The sequence below is a fragment of the Equus przewalskii genome, chromosome 15, assembly GCF_037783145.1.
Source record: "Equus przewalskii isolate Varuska chromosome 15, EquPr2, whole genome shotgun sequence".
NCBI lineage: Eukaryota > Metazoa > Chordata > Mammalia > Perissodactyla > Equidae > Equus > Equus przewalskii.
Window position 1 is genome coordinate 20,095,617 of NC_091845.1, and position 18,011 is coordinate 20,113,627.

Sequence of the window (18,011 nt, forward strand, 5' to 3'; positions counted from 1 at the left end):
TCTCCCGGTTAGTAGCTTGACTTTTCATGTCTTTTGCAAAGCAAATGTTTTAAATTTTGATGAAGTACGATTTATCCATTTTTCTTATATGGATTGGGTTTTTGGTGTCATAGCTAAGAACTCTTTGCCTAACACAAGGCCACAAAGACTTTCTCCTCTGTTTTTCTAAAAGTTTTATAATGTTACATTTATATATATGATCCATTTGAAATTAATTTTTGTATAAGATATGAGGTTTAAGTTGAAGTTCACTTTTTTTTACACATATACATTTATTTGTTCCAACATCAGTTGTTGAAAAGACTATCCTTTCTCCACTGAATTGCCTTTATACCTTTCTCAAAAATGAATTGGCCTCGTCTATTTTTGAACTCTATTCTGTCCTACTGATCTATGTGTCTGTCCCTCTGCCAATACAACATTGGCTCAAATGCTATAGTATTTTAAGAAGTCTTATAATTCATAGTGTGAGTCCTCCAACTTTTTTTTTCTTCAAAATTTTTTTTGCTATTTTAGTTGTTTGCCTTTCCATATAAATTTTAGAATAACCTTGTCTGTCTGCAAAAAAATCCTGCTGGAATTTTTATTGAAATTGCACTAAATTTATAGATCAATTTGTGAAGAATTTACATCTTAACTATATTTAGTATTTCAATCCATGAACATGGTATGTCTCTTTATTTATTTAGGTTTTCTATGATTACTTTGATCAGAATTCCATGGTTATCACCATATATATGATGTAAATACTTTAGTAGATTTATAACTAAGTACTTTTTGAGCTATTATAAATGGAATTTTTTTAAAAATTGGGTTCCAATTGTTAATTACTAGTTTATAAAAATACAATTGATTTTTTCCCTCTCTCTAACCATATTTATGTAGAGAATTGGTGAATTAAAATCAGCAAGAAATACAGTATTTTATCCATTCAGCTCTGTAGCCATCAGTTATATTATCTCTAAAAGCGTTACTATACCTGCCTTGTTTTTCTTTTTTTAATTGAGGTATAATTGACATATTAGTTTTGGGTGTACAACATAATGATTTGATATTTGTTTATATTGCAAAGTGATCACCCCAATAAATCTAGGTGACCTCCATCACCATACATAATTACAAAATTTTTTTCTTATGAAGAAAACTTTTAAGATTTTCTCTCTTAGCGACTTTCAAATATGTAATACAGTATTATTAACTGTAGTCACCATGCTGTATGTTACATCCCTAGTACTTATTTATTTTCTAACTGGAAGTTTGTACCTTTTAACTCTCTTCACTCATTTCACCGAGCTCCCCACCCCCCACCTCTGACAACTACCGATCTGTTCTTTGTACCCATGAGCTCAGGTTTTTGTTCTTTTGGTTTTTTTACATTCTACATATAAGTGAGATCATATGGTATTTGTCTTTCTCTATTTGACTTATTTCACTTAACGTAATGCCCTCAAGGTCCAACCATGCTGTCACAAATGGCAAGATTTCATTCTTTTTTATGGCTGAGTAGTTACTCTACTGTGTGCGTGTGTATCACATTTTCTTTATCCGTTCTTCCATCTATGGAGACTTAGGTTATTTCCATATCTTGACTATTGTAAATAATGCTGCAGTGAAAATGGGGGTGCATATATCTTTTCAAGTTAGTATTTTTGTTTTCTTCAAATAAATACACAGAAGTAGAATTGTTGGATCATGTGGTAGTTCTATTTTTAATTTTTTGAGGAACCTCCATACTCTTTTCCATAGTGGCTGTACCAATTTAAATTTCTACCAACAGTGCACAAGGGTTCCCTTTTCTCACATCCATGCCAACACTTGTTATTGTCTTTTTGATCATATCCATTCTAATATGTGTGGGGTGATATCTCATTGTGATTTTGATTTGCACCTCTCTGATGATTAGTGGCACTAAGAATCTTTTCATATGCCTCTTGGCCATTTGTACGTCTTCTTTGGAAAAGTATCTATTCATATCCTCTGCCCATTTTTTAATTGAATTGGTTTTTTGCGTAGTTGATTTGTTTATGCTGACCTTGACTCCTATAATCATATTCAACTCACTTATTAGTTCTAAGAGGGGTTTTTTTTGTAGATTTCCTGAGATTTTCTACATAGACAATCATATCCTCTGTAGGTAGGCACCGTTTTATTTCTTCCTTTCTGAGCTGATCTTTTATTTCTGCTTTTTGCTTTATTGCACTATCTAGAACTTCCAGTATGATGCTGAATAGGAGTGGTAAAAGTAGACATCCTTGCCTTGTGTCCAATCTTAGGACCAAAACATTCATTCTCTTACCATTAAGCATGATACCCTTTGTCAGGTTGATGAAGTTCCCTTCTATTTCTAGTTTCTTGAGTGTTTTTTATAATGAATAAATTTTTAATTTTATCAAATGTTTTTTGCATCAAGTGTATGATCATGTAGTATTTCTTCTCTAGATCTTTGATATGTGGTGTTTCTTCTCTAGAACTTTGATATGATAGATTACATTGACTATTTTTGAATATTTTAAATGGGCTTACATTCCTCGTATAAATGCTATTTGGTGGTGATGTCTTTTTCTTTTTATATATTGCTGGATTTGATTTGCTCGTATTTTGTTGAGAATTTTTGCAGCTATATTCATGAAGGATATTGGTCTGTAGTTTTCCTGTTCTGTCTTTTTCTGGTTTTGGTATCAGGGTAATGATGGCTTCACATAATAAGTTGGAAATTGTTTCCTCCTCTTCTGTTTTCTGGAAAAGATTGTTTAGAATTAGTTTCATTTCATCTTTAAGTGTTTGGTAGAATTTGCCAGTGAAACCATCTGACTGGAAGACATTTTTTGTTTGTTTGGGGGGCAGACTTTTAACTGTGAGTTCAATTTCTAGAAATAAATGTAAGATTATTCAGGTTCTTTCTTTCTTTTTGGGTGAATTTTGATAGTTGCTTTTAAGAAATTGGTCTATTACGTCTAAACTTTTTAATTTATTTGCATAGAATTGTTCATAGTATTCCTCATTGTTTCAATGTCTGTAGAGTCTGTAGTGATCTCCTCTTTCATTCTCGATGTTGGTAATTTGTGTCTTCTTTCTGTTTTTCTTTGTCAGTGTGGCTAGCAGTTTATCAATTTCATTGATCGTTTTAAAGAACCAGCTTTTCATTTCATTGGTTTTTTTCTGTTATTTTTGTTCTCAACTTATTAATTATTGTATTTATTAGGTCTCCCTTCTGCTTGCTTTGGGATTATTTGCTCTTATTTTTGTTGTTTCTTAAATTGGAGGCTTAAATTGTTCAGTCAAGACCTTTCTTTCTACCAGGCATTTAGTGCTATAAATTTCCATCTAAGTGCCACTTTAGCTGTATCCTACACATTTTGATATGTTGTATTTTATTTTTATTCAATTCAAAATATTTTCTAATTTCCCTTGGGACACTGTTACAATAACTCGTAATGCCTTTGCCTGATAATTCTAACATTAGTGTCAATTTTGGGTTGGTTTTGATTGATTTTTCTCCTCCTTAAGGGTCCTATTTTCTTGCGTCTTTACATGCCTAGTAATTTATGATAGGATGCCAGGCATTTTGAATTTTACCTTGTGGAGTACTGGAGATTTTTGTATTCCTATAAACGTTCTCACACTTCGTTCTGGGTTAAGTTTCTTGGAAACAGTGTGTTCTCTGTGGGTCTTGCTTTGGAACTTTTGTTGGGTGAGACCAGATCAGCATTTTGTTGGGGTTAGTTAGTCTGCATTCTTGTGGAAAGACCCTTCTGAGTACTCCACCCAATGCCCTGTGAATTAGGAGGTTTTCCACTCTGGCTGTCAAGATGATCTGCCATTCCTGGTAGTATGTGAGCTCTAAGAATTGTTCCTTTTAATCCTTTGGAGTGTCGTCCTCCCCCTGACCCCTGGTTTTTGGTAATTTCTTTAAATGCATGTCATATCCATTCTCAGCTGAATCATCAAGGGGACTCCAAATCTCTGGAGTCCCCTCTCCATGTGGCTCTCCCCTCTGGTACTCTGCCCTCAGCACCTTAGCCTCCTGTGCTTCCCTGGACTTCCACCTCTGTGTCCACAGCTAAGGGAGTCTGCCAGGCTCTGCCTCAGTTCCCCCTTCCTGTATCAGTGGCCTGGAATATTTCTCCAGAGAGTAAGCTGGGAGTGATCCTAAGGCTTATCTTGGTTCTTTGGATGATATAAAATACAGGTTTTATGATAAAAACACCTAGTAGGTGTTTGCAGAAGTGTTGGAAGGGAAGGGCAACTGAGTACGGGAGAACAAGGTTATACCAGGTTAACTCACCAATAAGGATTTCGCAGCCTCAGAGCATGATGGCGGCACGTGAAAACTGTGAGTCAAGTTCCAAAAACCTCAGTAAAATGGCAAGAGTGACATCATTGTCATCATCATCATCTTCTCTACCACTATTTTATAGAGCTCTTAGTCTGAGATGGAGACTGGAGCTTCATGTGCATTATGGAATTTGATCCTGGTGGTGGCCTTGAAGAAGCTCTTCTCAGATCCCCTACGGAGGGAAGCATTATTGACTAATGGTCCCACCTGCTGTCCTCTGAATTCACCGTTGTGTTCTCCGCATGTACTTCCCACAGCCTTTTCCCAACCAGTGACCCAGGGCAGCAGGGATACGAATGCAGGCCAGTTACTGTAAGACACAAGTGATTTTGGCTCCAGGACTCCTCAGTGACCCTGCTGAAACCTTCTTAGGACTATACCACAATCTAAGACTTTCTCTACCCAAACTCCCCTTTCTCCCCTTCTCCCGCAGCCTCAGTCAGACCTACTTTTTGGTCTGACAGCTCTTTTAGCCTCCTTCAGCTCCCCCATTTCCCTCAGGGCCTTTGTTTTGCCCAGTAAGTCTCTTGCACATGTAATCTGTCTTGGTGTCTGCTTCTTGCAAGATCTGAACTAGCACATTCTTCAAATAACTCTAGGAGGCAGGAATATTGTTTGTTATAAACTAAATTGTGTCCCCCTAAAATTCATGTGTTGAAGTCCCAATCCCCACTGTGAATGCATTTGGAGATAACAGCCTTTTTGGGAGGTAATTCAGGTTAAATGAGGTCATGAGATTGGGTCCTAACCTGGTGGGGTTGGTGCCCTCACAATAAAAGGAAGAGGGGCCGGCCCAGTAGTGCAGTGGTTAAGTTCGCACATTCTGCTTTGGTGGCCCGGGGTTCGCTGGTTCGGATCCCAGGTGCGGACATGGCACCGCTTGGTGCGCTATGCTGTGGCAGGCGTTCCATATACAAAGTAGAGGAAGGTGGGCACGGATGTTAGCTCAGGGCCAGTCTTCCTCAGCAAAAAGAGGAGGATTGGCAGCAGATGTTAGCTCAGGGCTAATCTTCCTCAAAAAAAGAGAAGAGGAAGAGACCCCAGAAATCTCCCTCTCATCGTATGCACAGAGGGGAGGCCATGTGAGCACACGGCGAGGAGGTGGCCGTCTGCAAGTCAGGAAGAGATTCTCACCAGAAACCAACCCTGCTGGCACCTTGATCTTGGACTTCTGGCCTCCAAAACTGTGAGAAAATGAATGTCTCGTTTAAGGCACCCAAGCACATGAATACAGTATTGTTGCATCCGTTTTACAGATGTGGAAACTGACGATTGGAGAGGGGAAGTCACCTACCCGAGGTCACACAAGTCATAATTGTGTGACAAGTCATAATACTGGCTGAACACAGTATCAGATCTCAGGGCAATGTGACTATAAATATAGCTTGTCATAACCATGCTGTCCTGTCACTCCTGGGCCATAGAGGATGGGGAGATGTTGGCCTCAGTGCTGATGGAGACTTCAAACAAGGATGAATTATTAAAAAAGGCTCTGGAAGAGGTGCAAGGGGGCATGGAGAACTCTCACTCTGCCTCCTGGCTGTTAAAGACTTGGGACCTGCGGGAGGAGCAGCCTTTCCTTACAACTGAAGCCACCTCTCTAGGTTAAGATGGGAAGAACATTTGGAGCAAAAGGAAAGGGTTTGGATATCCAGGTGATTTTTCTTCCTTAACCCTTAGAATTGTCATGGCAGAGTCATAGTCTTTGACTGAACAGAAAAAATAGTTTATCATTAAGGAAATCCCCAGAGACAAGAATTTGGTTCTATTCAAGTGCACCATTAGCTGTCAACAAGTAAGGGCAGAATAGACCAACAGAAGTAAGTTACCAAACGTGGCCATGTGGAGGCCTCCATGGAGCGCAGCGAGGAGCTCAGGAGGGCCAGGGGCCTGTGAGCTGACAGAGAGAAGTGGTGGGAAAAGCCCTGCTAGGGAACTTCTCAAAACGCTTAGAGAGAGGGAGCCAACGCTGAGGAAATTCCAGCTGCTGGTGACTAGACATAATATCTGAGCAATTACTGACCTTTTCTTTTCATCGCAAAGTTTTGGTGCCTTGTAGACACAACTGAGATGTCACGAATGTAAATAATTTAGTACAGTGTTGTCATTTCTTGCTGAGTTGCCTTAAGCTCGACATTAGCCAAATTCATCTTATTAAGTAGAGATTTCAATACTTACTTGCTTTTGAGTTAAAGGGATGGATTATTTTGCTTGTAAGACAATTTGATAAAAAGAGAGTTTCTTTCATAAGAAAAAATTGTGTATCATATGTTGTTTTATCTCCACATGCCTTGGAATCTTTCAGGCAGACAGAAATGTGATCCCTTAGAATCAGTTTTCTACTCCCAGGATAAAAGCTGCCCCAGTTCATCCAACAACGATAGAGGTGGTTTAGGAAGAAATTACGTTGCTTTTACTAAAGAAGTCCAAATGCTGTTTTATTTAAGTATCTAGCTTCCTGGAAAACTTGATGTGGGTAGTGTGTGTATGTGTGTGTGTCTGTGTACACTTGCGCACGCATATTATTGTTAGTAAACAGGAAGCCCTTGAAATGATGCACTACAAGGATAGAAATCCAGGTTTCTTTGTAGGCTTTTTTTGGATGGGTTTTATTTTGTTAATTTTCTTTTTTCCCTTCATTACAGAGTCCTATATTAATTACCCAGCTCTTTTTTTTTTCCGGAAAATATTCTGAAGTGGTACCCCACAGACATAATGTTATGACAATGGAATTTCAGTTTTTTGGTTGACTGCTTGCAAAGAGGTTTTATTTGGACAGGAATGCAGGACATTGGCTTTTTTTAACAGAGTATAGCTTTTCTTTCTTTTCTTTTCTTTTTCTCTTAAAGAAATTACTTGTGGGAAAATAGTTCAGAGTGTCTTATTAATGATTTTCCCCTTGGACTTTTGTTTATTTCCCAGCCCATCCCTCAGATCTTTGTAACTTAAAACGAGCTTCAGTTCCTCATCTTGGTTACAGCGGTTGAAATGTTTGTTGGTATGTGACTTTGTTTAGTAAAGTTTGTATGATTCCTTTTCTTTCTTTTTTTTTTTCCGCCTAGTGATCTCAGTTTGCTAAACATTGCATAATTTTTAAAAAATGTAGTAGATTATTATTTGGCCTCCCTACACTTCATAGATTTTTTTAAAAATGTTGTAGATTATTATTTGGCCTCCCTACACTTCATAGTCATTGCTGTTTTTTGCTTCAGTCACTCAGATTATTTTATGAAATCAGTCCAACCCCCAAATTTGTTTGTCCTTGGCTTTGACTCTGGGTGGAGGTGTGCTGTGATTTTCAGGAACTTTGATGTTTTCTGTCTCATGTAGGCTGGGACCTGAGAGTTTTCAGCAGTTAACTTGCAACCAGGGACAACTGTCTATTGAATAAGGCTCTTGCAATAGACTGCTCAGTCCTTGATTCTCTTTGATGTGCACAACTCTGCAAACGGCTCTTGGCCAAGAGCTATTGTGCTGTTCATGATGGGGAACAGAAAACATAGGAACATAGATGGTTGGCTCTTGGAAACACCTTAAATAAGATCATTTAGTCCAAAGATATCAGATACGTGGCACAAATATCACTACTCTTCCCTCCCACACCCATAGCAGATATCCTTAATTGATCTTGGCTTTCTTTCTCTTGAGCCATCCATGGCCACACAATCTTTCTTAACATGGTCCCAGGCTTCCATTAAAATGCCAGTGGAGTTGGAATCTCTATCAGTAAATCATAACATATCGCTACGAATGTCTAGAGATATGGAGAAGTTCAGAGTGAGGCAGAAGAGTGTTGGAGTTAAGAGTGAAATGACAGGAGCTCAAACTAAAGCCGTTCCACTTGTTAGCTATGTGATTTGGGGCAAAGTTCTTTTTTTGAAGAAGAAGAAGATTAGCCCTGAGCTAACATCCACCGCCAATCCTCCTCTTTTTGCTGAGCAAGACTGGCCCTGACTGTGCCCATCTTACTCTACATCATATGTGAGAAGCCTGCCACAGCATGGCTTAATAAGCAGTGCATACATAGGTCCACACCGGGGATCTGAACCAGCAAACCCTGGGCCGTCGGAGCAGAGCATGTGAACTTACCCACTACGCCACTGGGCCGGCCCCTGGGGCAAAGTTCTTAATCCTTCTTGGCCTGTTTCCTCCATGATAAAGAGTGGGTAATAATAGAGGCTACATCATAAGACTGTTGGGAAAGAAAAACCAGAATAATCCACATGAAGCATTTAGCACAGTGCTTGTCAGCAGTGCTCAACAAATGTGAGCTGTCATCAGCAGCAGCATCACTATTAGGGAAAGTCACTAGGTAGAGATTATAAAGCTAGTTAGGACTAGACAGGGTTTCTCAACTTCAGCACTACTGACATTAAATGGACAGATACTTCTTTGCTGTAGGGACTGTCCTGTGCATTGTAGGATGTTTAGCACGATCTCTGGCCTCTACCCATCAGATGCCAGTAACCCCATCCCCCAAATTGTGATGAATGTCTCCAGATATTGCCAAATGTCGCTTGGGGCAAAATTTCCCCTGGTTAAGAACCACTGGACTAGACACAACTTCACCTATAGAGCTTTTTAAATGTTTGTTTGATAAATTTATGCCTGAACCCACTGTCAAGGATGCCAATTCCGTTAGTTTTGTCACTGAGCTCCAAGGAACCTTTTTTTTTTTTAAATTCTTATCGGTAGCTTTGACATCTCTGCCTTCATATCAGGCTACAACCTTTTCTATTTACCAACCTATGGACAGTTTTGAGTAACAGAGTAGTAGCTCCAAGTATTAATTATGGTTTTGTAATAGAATTTAAAATAATGTCAAGGAAAATGCTCACAATATAATTTTCAGTGATAACAGCTACATTCCAAATTGTATAATAATAATAATAATATGGGTATAATGAATTTGAGTACTAATTATGTGCTAAATACTAGGCCACGAGCTTAATGTTCCTGATGCCATTTAATTGTTATGAGGCATGCGGCAAGCGTTAATATTCCCATTTTACAGATGCCGGTACGTTGCCCAAGCTCCCACAGTTACTAAGTGGCAGCATAGGCCCTCCACCCTAGACTATGTGTCTCTAGTGCACACAAGCTCATATGTACTAGAGAAAGATCTGCAAGGATAGATGCCCAGATGTTTACCTTGATTATTTATAGATGATGGGATTATGGGTGTTTGTTACTTATTACTTATACTTACCATTTTCCAAGTTTTCTGCTTTAAACATTCATTATTTTTTAAAAAGTATTAAAAAACAAAGTTATAATTATGCAATCCTGAGACTTTTATAAAACAAGTGATGAATTATGTTTACAACAGTCTACCTCCTATTCATTTAATCCTGTTTATGATTGATGGAAAAGCAACAGGAATTATATTTTAATCTTTCATGTTGGATACCAGACTGGAGACACACAGCCCCTTAAACGTAACACACAGCTCTTTAGAAGTGGGGGTTGTACACATTTGCAAGCTGCTTTTCCCATATAAGGTTGTTCTGTAAGTAATCATAAGGGATTTTTAAATAAACATATTACATGTTATAGATCCAAAAGAATGTTGTCCTTCAAGATTTCCTACCTTGGGAAATTATACGCTTGTTGTAATGATGCTACCAGTGAAACATCTTCTTTTGAGTTTCACTTTTGATTCTTGACTTTAAAGCTATTTTCTGAACCAGACAAGAAACCTAGGCTTCATTATTGCAGAAAAACACCAGGAATTACCCGCTTGGTTGCCGCCTCCCACCCCGAGGCATACTCTGAATTTCTCTTTGGTTATTTAAAAAAGTCAAACAGAGCCACGTGGATAAAATTTACCATAAGAGGCAATGTTTTAACCAGTGTCTTAATTTTCTCATGGAAATTCCTAAAAGGGAGATCCAAATGTGGTTTGATGAATGGAATCATTGTTGGACTAAGTACAGAGATCCTCAAGGTGACCACTTTTAAATGTACTGCACACATTTGGAACCATAAATTCAGATTCGTGTGTGTTCACTTGTATTATTTTATAGTTATGCATCATGTGTTTCGATTCTGAATGTGATATTTGCCTGGCTTTATTCCCTATGGCATACGTTTCCCATTTTAAATAACTTTGAAAGATCTCCTGTGTGTTTGCTCATACAATTAAGAGGTCTGGGTGATTCTGGGGTCCAGGTGAAACTTTAAGTCTAAAAGAACACATTTAGGGGCCGGCCCGGTGGCGTAGTGGTTAAGTTTGTGTGCTCTGCCTCTGTGGCCCGGGGTTCAGATCCCGGGTGTGGACCTACAGCCCACTCATCAGGCCATGCTGTGGCAGCATCCCACATAGAAAACAGAGGAAGATTGGCACAGATGTTAGCTCAGGGACAATCTTCCTCACCAAAAAAATAAAAAATAAATAAAAGGACACGTATAAATACGTATGTTGGACTAGGAGACATAAATGTCACCAGATGCCCAATGCCACACTCTTGTCTTCGGAGTCCCTGTAAAGAGAACCTTCATTTCCATTTGAATCTCTCTTTTCTGAGCTGGGTGTCATTATCACTATTTTACAATGGAGGAAGAAAAGGCCAAAAGAGATGGGGTCTCCTGATGGCAGAGCGATCTTGTCACCTGATCATTCACTCACTCAAATATTTAAGTGCCCCATATATGCCACTGATGAATTTCTAGTGAGAAAAAGAAGGAAGGTCCCTGGCCTCATGGAGCTTATTTCTAGGGAGGGAACCAGACAATAAATGAGTAAATAAGAAACAAGTCAGGATTTTAGATATTAATTTTGAAGGAAGAGGAGGGGAGGGCCGTATGGCTGGAAGAGGCCAGGAAGGTTTCTCCTAAGCCGTGACATTCCAACTGAGACTTGAAGATCTAGCCATGCAAAGAGCTTGAGGAAGAAGAGCGTGGCAGGTAGAGGGAACAGCAAAGAGAAGGCTGACAATGCCTCTGGCACAGCACTAAAGGCGCAGCATAATTGTATCATCAATACATAAAATGGGCATAAAATAATATTATCCTAAATAAGGCAATCCTGACAGAGGTGAATTTTAGAGAGAATTTGTAAGGACATTAGAGAGGATGGAATTCTAAACTATATTTTCTTTCGTTTTATTCGAGAAATGCCAATTTTAACATTGCCACATAACCAGGGAGCTGCTGTAATTTTTTTAACGTGTTACTCAGCACTCAGCCTGAGATGAAACTGTGCAAAAGCTATGGTCTTCCTCTTTAAGATTCTCCTTGCCCTAGAAAAATCTGGCTTTACTGGGCACAGGAGCAGAGTATTTTTGAGAACATGTATGTGTTTGTTCTACTCTCATTATTTCTTTTCCCCAGAAGGAGACCAAACTGTTTAGAGGGTAGATGGAAACAAACAAACAATGGGCTACACACTTCCAAACATCCAGAAACATGTGACCTTTCAGCCAGCCCAGAGATCCACCAGGCAAACAGCAGGGCAGCCATGCTTGATTCTTTTGGAACACAAATGCTGCTGCTTCCTTGGGGGTGACAATATAAATTATACAGACCATTATCATCTCTTCCTCAGAATTCTAACCCAGAAAATACACACTTTGTTCCCCTCGAGCATAAGATTCATGTTGCCCCAGCACCTGCTGGAACAACCAAAGAAGGTTTCATGGGCCTCCTCTGCCTTCTGCCATCCTGTGTCCTAAGACGAGCATCCAGAAGAGGCTATTTGCTGTTGCCTGGAGGAAAGACTGGTTTTGTTGTGCCAATTGGAGTCTTGTAGGTATGCCAGAATCATAATCTTCATCCCACCATTTCTCTCTGGGCCCTGAACTCTTTTCAATGGAATGCCACAGCTCACTTGCTAAAAGATGTGTTCTTTCTCTCTCTCTCTACCTCTCCCTCTCTCCTTCCATCCCTCTCTCCCTCCTAAAAACACAAATTTTGGCATCAGTCCATGCTCTGAATCTTTTTAGGGCCTGTGTCCTCCTTCTAGCTAAGCTGGGGCTCAGACGTGTTTTCAGAGTGGCCTGATCTTTCCACTGTTGGTAAATTAACCTTCAAACTTCTTTGTGGTAGGTTCTTAACCACCATTTTACCATTATGATTCATTTGTTTCTCTACTTTTATCCACTGCCTCAAAATCGACAGAAGGTTTATTTGTATTTCTTATAGTTTAAGTGATAACCTTAACAAAATACATCCTTTTTGCAGACGTGTTCAAGTTTACATTGGTGGCTACTGCCTCTAGTTTCTTGTTAAAAAAAAATGCTCAGCTGAAAAATTGTACTTAATTCACCGAGAAATTCACTAGACTGGAAGCTCCATGAGGGCAAAGACTTTTGTTTACTACTCTTCCCTAAAGTCTAAAACAGTGCCTGGTACACAGCAGCATGCAATGAATATTTGTTGAATGAATTATTGAATGAAATTGACATCAGGCTTGCTTGTGTGAGGGGCTGTGGCAGATGCCCACTTCTGCTTCTCATGAAGGTTCCTCCTAGAAAAAAGAACAAAGCTGGAGGTATCACACTCCCTGACTTCAAAATATACTATAAAGCCATAGTAATCAAAACAGCATGGTCCTGGCAGAAAAGCAGTGACACAGATCAATGGAACAGAATTGAGAGCCCAGATAAAACCATACATCTATGGAAAGCTAATGTTCAACAAAGGAGGCAAGAACATACAGTGGAGAAAGGAAAATCTCTTCAATAAATGGTATTAGAAAAATGGGACAGCCACATGCAAAAGAATGAAAATAGACCATTATCTCACACCATGCATAAAAATTAACCCAAAATGGATTAAAGACTTGAATGTAAGACCTGAAACCATAAAATTCCTAGAAGAAACCATAGGCAGTATGTTCTTTTACATTGGTCTTAGCAGTATATTTTTGAATACCATGTCCCCTCAGGCAAGCAAAACATAAGAAAAAATAAACAAATGGGACTACATCAGACTAAAAAGCTTCTGTACGGCAAAGGAAACCATCAACAAAATGAAAAGACAACCCACCAACTGGGAGAAAATATTCGCAAATCATATATATCTGATAAGGGGTTAATTTCCAAAATATATAAAGAACTCAGACAACTCAACAACAACAAAAAAACCCGATCAAAAAATGGGCTGAGGATTCTAACAGACATTTTTCCAAAGAAGATATGCACATGGCCAAGAGGAACATGAAAAGATGTTCAACATAATTAATTATTAGGGAAATGCAAATCAAAACTACAATGAGATATCATCTTACGCTCATCAGAATGGCTATTATTAAAAAGACAAGAAATAACAAGTGTCAGAGAGGATGTGGAGAAAGGGAACCCTTATACACTGCTTGTGGGAATGCAAACTGGTGCAGCCACTATGGAAAACAGTATGGAGATTTCTCAAAAAGTTAAAAATAGAAATACCATATGATCCAGCTATTCCAGTACTGGGTACTTATCCAAAGAACATGAAATCAACAATTCAAAGAGATCTATGCACCCCTATGTTCATCACAGCATTATTCACAATAGCTAAGATGTGGAAGCAACCCAAGTGCCTATCAATGGATAAATGGATAAAGAAGATGTGGTGTATATATACACACACACACACACACACACACACACACACACAATGGAATACTACTCAGCCATAAAAAAGAAAAAATCATGCCATTTACAACAACGTGGATAGAACTTGAGGGTATTATGCTAAGCGAAATAAGCCAGACAAAGACAAATACTATATGTTTTCACTCATATGTGGAAGATAAACACATAGATAACGAGAACAGATTAGTGGTTACCAGAGGGGAAGGGGGTGGGGGAAGGTGAAAGGGTAAAGAGGCACACAGGTATGGTGAGGGATCAAAACTAGGCTATTGGTGGTGAACACGATGCAGTCTATACAGAAAACTGATACATAATAATGTACACCTGAAATTTACACAGTTATAAGCCAGTATGTCCTCAAAAAAATAATTTTTAAAAAAGGAAGGTTCTTCCAAAGTGGAACTGAATCCTTAGAGTCATGTTAGAGGTAAAACCACCAAAATGCCAAGGTTAGCAAAAGTCTTGGAAACAAATAAATGCTTGTTTTTTCCAAATTGTTCTATCAATCATTCAGACATTTCCATTGTTCATCTTTAAAACAGCAACAACAAGCTGGGCTCCATAAGCTATTCAGGAGCCGCAGAGAGAATGGATGAGTTAGTACTGAGAAAGTGGAGTGAGTGACAGGCACTGACCCCTCCCCGTGATACACTGTCCAGTTAGTTCCAAAGCTTCCCACACCTGAGATGCAAATGCCCTTGGACTTCCCAGAAGAAGGGGAATTTTAATTAGAACATCCAGATGAAGTTTCTGCTTAATTTAAATCCCATGCGTCATCTTACAAGATGCAATATCCTAAAGTTCTGATTCTATTCGTTGCCATGTCCTTTATTGCATTTTGTTTTTAGACCGAGGGCTCTGAGGCTGACAACACATCTGACGTTGTTTATGGAGTCATGGACTCTAATAAAGTCTGCTTAATCATGATGGAACAAGCTTCGCTGCCAGGAGCCGCTTCAGAACTGAAAGGGGGTTGGTGGTGGCTGACCATGGTCGTGGAACCCATCTTGAGCTCTGTTCGACTTACAAACAGCCTCCTCTTAAGCCAGTATGTTTTGAAAAGAAAATGATTTGGTTACTGAGTTACAGATAGAAATGAGACTTATTTCTGTTTTTCCTAATGGGAGAAGTTATCAGATAAATACCAGTGGCAAGGAGAGGAATGTTGGGGGCTCAAGAGAGTTCTGCCTGCCTGCCCTGAGGGCATCTGGAGTCTTGATTCTCACCTGAGGGCAATTTTGCCTCCCAGGGGACATCTGGCAACACCTGGAGACATTTTTGGTGGTCATGACTGGGGAGTGGGTGGGTGTCACTGTCATCTAGTAGGCAGAGGCCAGGGATGCTGCTAAACATCCTACAGTGCATAGGACAGTCCCCCACAGCAAAGAATGATCTGGTCCCCAAAGTCAATAGTGCTCAGGTTGAGAAACCCTGATCTGAAGGAACCCTGCTCAGTTCATGAGAGTGTTCCTGCCTGGGAAGGCGATTCTTCTGTTGCTGTTTTCCAGCTCTGACTTAAAATAAGTATCCCCATCTTACTCTTGCATCAAGAATGAGTGAATTGGTTGGGGCCGGCCCAGTGGCGCAGTGGTTAGGTGTGCACTTTCTGCTTCCGCGGCCCAGGGTTCGCCGGGTCAGATCCCGGGTGCGGACAGGGCACCGCTTGGCAAGCCATGCTGTGGTAGGTGTCCCACATATAAAGTAGAGGAAGATGGGCACAGATGTTAGTTCAGGGCCAGTCTTCCTCAGCAAAAAAGAGGAGGATTGGCAGCAGATGTTAGCTCAGGGCTAATCTTCCTCAAAAAAAAAAAAAAGAATTAGTGAATTGGAGGCTGACCTGAGTTCAGAAGTGGGCAGGGCAGGCAGCTGAAGTGGAATGATTTGAAAGGCACTGAGAAAATCCAGACTTAAAATGTTCCTCTACCTCTGAGCTCCAAGGCCTAGAATTCCTGCAGTTGAAACCTGGAGGAGCCCTGAACAGAGAGTCAGGATTCCTGGATTTTTGAATCCAGCTCTGCTATTTCCAAATGCACTAAGATCTGTTGGACATTTACTCTGCGCTCAGGCCTGGGCTAAGCAATGCACGTGCATTCTCTCATTCCATCCTCCCAGCACGTGTGCTGTTCTATTGCTATTTTCCGAGGGGCAAATGGAGGCTTGGAAAGGGTCAGGAACTTGCCCAAAGTGACACGCTGGTAAGGGCCGTGCTGGGATTTCAACCAGTCATGTCTGATGCCCAAGACTGCCAGTAACCAAGACCTTACCCTGTGTGGCTCTGAGGCATTTCAGCCAACCTTTCTGTGCCTGTTTTCACCTGTGGAAAACAAGGAAGTTAAACCTCATGACTTCTAGGAAACTTTTACAATGCTGCGATGTCCTGATTTGTTCCTTTCTGTCTTGCCCTCTTTATTTTTTTACTGAATATATTTGACATAGAACATTGTGTAAATTTAAGGTGGACAACATGTTACTTTGATATGTTTACATATTGTGATTGCCTTTGTAGCTATATTTATCACATTACATAATTATAGTGCAATACTGTTGTCTATATTCATTATACTGTTCGTTTTGCCCTCATTAAAGGTCCCCTTTTTAAATGGAGAAAGTCCCAGGATAGGTAACAACTGGAACTCCCCATGGAAGGATTCCAGACCTCAACGTAGATCATAACCAGCTGCTGAGCTTCTAAAAATACCTGTTTCCACGGTCCCTCACCAACATTCTGATTCAGCAGGTTTGAAGTGGGACATCCTGGAACCCTGATGTGAACCACCCCCTCCATCCAGGTGATTCTGATGCACAGGGTCTGAGAACCACACTGAAGTATACTATTCTAGCCCCTTTGGGAGAACTAGAGTTTAATCCACTGGTTTCCTTCGAGGAAAGGATGCTGGCTGGCCACAGTGGAAGTCTGGAGTGTTTGGGGTGAATTGTGGCCCCTGAAACCTTTACCCTGGCAGAGCTCGTGGTGACTCCAGTCCTCAGACTCACCCCCGGTCAGGGGTTCCCAAACATTGCCGCACATTAGAATCAAACTGGAAAGCTTTTAAAAATCGCCACACCGGATTATATTCCAGGTCAATGAAATCACAATGTCTGAGACCGGGAACTCACCTCAGTACTTTTTTTTAAAGATCTCCAGATGATTCCCATGCACAGCAGTTTGGGAACCACTGTGGTGGGTGTTACAGACTCCACACCTTCGCAGCTGCTGAATTTTCACCTGTAAGGCAATTCAGCTATCTTAGCCCCAGGGGCCAAAAGCTTATCTACCCTGTAAGACGCATCTGCTCTTTTCCCTATTGTCTTTTCCAGAGGCTCCCTGCTCACTCCTGCTTTTTATGCTTGCTTTTAATGTATTCATCTTATCACCTTGTTTGTACTATATCTTCCAGTGAGCAAGATGGCATTTTCCTTGAGGGCAGGGACTCTGATGTATGTGGCCCTGGACTGATGGAAGCAAAAAGAATAGATGAGGGTGGATGCAGAAGAGACAAGACAAAAACCAACTGGACTCTCTGCCATGGCTTTCTTCATGACCAACCACATAGAGAGCAGTAGGAATGGTTATAGGAGGTCACCTGGTGTGGACTCCTTGAACAAGATCTCCTAGTAAAACTTCTGAACTCCCTCTTCTGGGGAAAAACAAAGAATCCTTCTAAATAACAGCACCTTTTAAACCATAATGTTTTGACTAATATCTTGAAAACGTGAATCTTTGCGGACAAACGATTCAGAATGTAGGAACGATTCAGAATGCAAACTAGCTTTCCTCACTAGGATGTTCGGGCTGACTTGTTAATGCTTGGGAAGGAATGTAAGCCTAAGTAAAAGTACTCTCCAAGTTTCCCTTCTTCTCTTTTGGTTGTTTGCACCCTGCTCACTTAAGAAACAAACCCTATCATCCTGGACTGGCATGGCGACTCAGTCTCCCCAAAGGCACGAGTCACAGATGCGCCGCCTGTGGCCTTGATATTCCCTGCAGCTCTGCTTTGATCAGCCCACCTAGAATTTTATTTTATTTATTTTATTTTTTATTTATTTTTTTAATTTTTATTTTTTTCCGATGTACATCATATTTCGAATTCTGTATA

The 18,011-nt window shown here is 40.1% G+C and overlaps 1 long non-coding RNA gene across 1 annotated transcript; it reads left to right on the top strand.

Moving 5' to 3' along the window:
- Positions 1 to 16,500: 16,500 nt before the first annotated feature.
- On the top strand, positions 16,501 to 17,764 carry LOC139076128 (uncharacterized). The gene is made up of 2 exons (XR_011527409.1): positions 16,501 to 16,703; positions 17,313 to 17,764. It is a non-coding gene; the product is annotated as an uncharacterized lncRNA (long non-coding RNA).
- The last annotated feature ends 247 nt before the right edge of the window (positions 17,765 to 18,011 follow it).